We start from the raw sequence: 3,699 nt of genomic DNA, 5'->3' as shown, positions 1-3,699 counted from the left end.
AGGGAGGCGTGCTGGGAGGGATTCAATTCCACCACCGCCACCCCTTGAAAAATTGCTGATGACGGTGTGCTTTACTCATTTGTTAGCAGAATGGGTGCTGCTAACACTTAACGCGCTTTCTCCTGTATCGATTTTGGAGGCCTCGATATCAACTACGTCAACAAGATTCCTAGTAGAATAACATGTGCAAGGAGCGTAGAAAGTTGGGCAAGTTGGTAGGGGCAAGTTGGTAAGGGTGAAGATTCATATTAGGTGGATCCCATAAAAGACCACACATTGAGGTTAACTTCTCGCAAGAGTTTCGCCGAGGAGTCATTTGGAAGAAGGGGCAGAACAGCCTGCGTATCGTCTCACGTAGCAAAGCGGTCTCACTGGTGGTTCACAGTTTGTTCCATCCAACCACTGGGGCCATGAGTGACCCTAGTTAACGGCATCCGAGACAATCACGAAAAAAACACATACAAATAACAAAGAAGTGTCACAGGAGCGCGGTCACTGCGGTAACTCTGTGGTAATATTAAAGTAACACACTCGTAACAAAGATGCGGCTTGGGTTACCATCTGTGTGACGTTAGCTTTTCATCCACTTTATTTTCTTTTTCTCATATATTTCCTGCTAGGTTCCTTCGAGCACCTTCCCTAGCCTCAACCTGCGCTTGCTTAATAGCGTTGCGAACATGTGAATTTAAAAAAAAATACCAAGCCCGCTGGTTTCTTCCTCTTTACGCTATACGCTGTTATTGTCTCTTAGTTCTGTTACATAAACGAAGTTCATTCTTTACGTTCTTCAACAGCTAGAGTACACTCTGGAGAAAACAGGATGTGACGGCTGCTCAAAGGACGGCGCGTAAGTTATAGTTATTCTTTGTTCTGTATGAGCTGCAATTTTAGTGTTTCTTTTCACAAAAAAACCTTCCAGTAAACAACCAGGCGTTTATCTTGACACAGTTTTTAAGGTAGGAGTGAAATAACCTTCCTTACTGCTGTTTATTTTAGAGCTCAATTTAAGCGAGAAAGAAAGTGGCACCGATGAAATAGACCTACAAAACCTACCCGATCTTTGGCAGATCGCAATCAGTCCAAAAACAAGCACTGGCGCATTTGTCACGCATTAAGACTTATGGCTCTTAGCTTAATTGCTTCAAGAATAAGAAACCACAATTGTACGCGTCTCGCAAGAAGCAGTCACGAACATTCTTGCAATTTCAACTAAGCACACCAAAATGCTCACGTTTCTGACCAAGCGTAAGTCTGCCAGACACTTGCATCCGAGAAGCCGAAAGCCATTAGCATGTCCCGAGCAATTATTTGTTGTACAATATTTGTAATTTTGTATCTTTCGAAATACACAGGTAAGCGCTCGAATATTCGAGGACATTCAAAATTCCGTATATTGTCAAGTCCCAGAAATATTTGTTGTTCGTCTTGTTATTGTTGAGGAGGGGATAAACTGATATTACGCAGTTCGAAGCACAGAACACATGTATGTTGAATTGTTATCCAAGTCTGCATTTAGACATTAAGACACAAAATGTGCGTTACCACACGTACCGTATTTTATCGTGTATAACCCCCACCTTCAACAACGATTCCCGGAAGGTTTTCTAAAAATGATCCCCCGTATAGTGCCGCGACGCTTGCTTCTTTGCATGACTGCAAAGCACTGCCGTGAAACCACCTTTGCAAACCACTATTTAACGTATTCTTTTTTTTTCTTTGTCTTGACCTTAGATTTAAATGTTTAAAAAATGTATGCGCGTTATGCGCTAGAAAATACGGTAGTTAAAAGAGGTAACCAATGGTATCGTTGGTTTCAGAAGTGACCAGAAAGGACCCAATGGGGACCACCCTACCACCAGCGCGCTGCCATCTCTCCACGATGTCCTGAACTCCGTCTATTTAATCCTTGCTGTTATTGGCGCCTGCGTCCTGTGCACCTGCTGCTGCGTTCTTTTCTGTCCGGCGAAGAGCCGCAACTACGAATTCAGGCAGGCCTTCTACTAACATCGTCAAAACGCTTTTATCGTGCAATACTGTCTGCCGACTAAGGTGTGAAAAGTACTGTCACTGGAGTACTGCACCCAAGAGACGACAAAGGACACCTACTACTACTACTACTTCAACTACTACTACTACTACTACTACTACTACTACTACTACTACTACTACTATACTAATAATAATAATAATAATAATAATAATAATAATAATAATAATAATAATAATAATAATAATAATATCCTGGGTTTGACGTCCCAAAACCATGACGTGATTATGAGGGACTCCGCAGTGAACGGCACCGGAACTTTCCACCACCTGGGGTTCTTTAACGTGCACCTAAATCTAAGTACACAAGCTTCAAGCATTTTCGCCTCCATTGAAACTGCGGTAATGCGGTACTGTGCAAAGGCTGGTGGCCAGTGACCTCGTTTTCTTAACCTTTGACTAAAATACCCGGATGTTCGCGTTTGAGTGCCCGGATAACGGCTCTGGCTTTTGGCTGATGGTCACTTGAAGGTCGCGGACAACCGGAGCTACAAGCATTTATTGCTTAATAACCTTCATGGATGTGACGGCAGCTATCTATTTTTGCGATGACGTTTCATGAGCGCCTCTTAACCTGCATCCGTATGCATAATTTATTCGCAGTGGCGTGGTGCTCCAAGACAAACATGGAAACCAGAAAGTGATCAATATACCGCCCCGGACACAAGGCAGGATTGAAGAAGTTGAAGTGATCCATCTCAAACATGTTAGCAGGAGCAGCCGTAGAAATGAAGCCGAAGACTGCGATAACGCCACCCGGCGTGCCACGCTGTGAATTTGTGCTTTCTGCGCAGTAGTTTTCAATAAATAATATTAGCATACTACCAGTTACCACAATTTCATTTTCGCGAGAACAGCACCGAATTGCCCGAAATTGTTTGCATCGTACGACAGTTCGTTCCGTTACCTTGACAACGGCCCTTGACATCGACATTATCCTCGTTATACTGTCTTCTAATCCTAAGCGTCACTATAGGTGCGTTCTTAGTTCGCAGCTATCACGATTCTACACATGTTTATAGCCAGTGGATCGCTGGCATCACCACTGGCAGTAATCTGGCATTGTAAAGTTGTAAGCAGTTATATGTTAACCTCCTCACTACAGCTGAAACAGTTGTGAGCAATCACTGAAAGGCGTTGAGCTTCACACAGAGTAACAGCAGTGACGTGCGTCCATTTGGGAAACAACTGACGTGGAGAAGGGTGCACATAGTGTTTTCTTTTTTTCTTTTTTTACAGCCAAGCTGCATACAGCTAGGGTTCCGTGCGTTTCTCCTACGCATCAACAGTAACATATATGTGCCACGCGAATGCGACAAACCACACCACTCGCCACGGGTCCACTACAAATGAAGAGAACAGAGGGGCGTCAAGCGCCAATTTAGGATCCTGCACGAAATGTCAAGCGCATGCGGCAACCCATTACTAGACGGCGCATGTCCCGATACGGAGAACGCGGCAAAAATGCGCATGTACCGTGATACTCAAATGAAAACTTTAAAGGAGCCTACACTAAATTCAAAAGGAACACTCTGTACCGACATTTCGGATTTTGTTGCATGGTGTGTGGTCCGGTATAGCTCGAAATTGTTGGTCACGTCTGTGTGGTTCGCTAAACAGCTTCGCTGCTCATCCGCTTCCACAAAGTGGAAT

Source organism: Rhipicephalus sanguineus, chromosome 9 (genome assembly GCF_013339695.2).
Source record: "Rhipicephalus sanguineus isolate Rsan-2018 chromosome 9, BIME_Rsan_1.4, whole genome shotgun sequence".
NCBI lineage: Eukaryota > Metazoa > Arthropoda > Arachnida > Ixodida > Ixodidae > Rhipicephalus > Rhipicephalus sanguineus.
Note: the sequence above shows the minus strand (reverse complement) of the source record.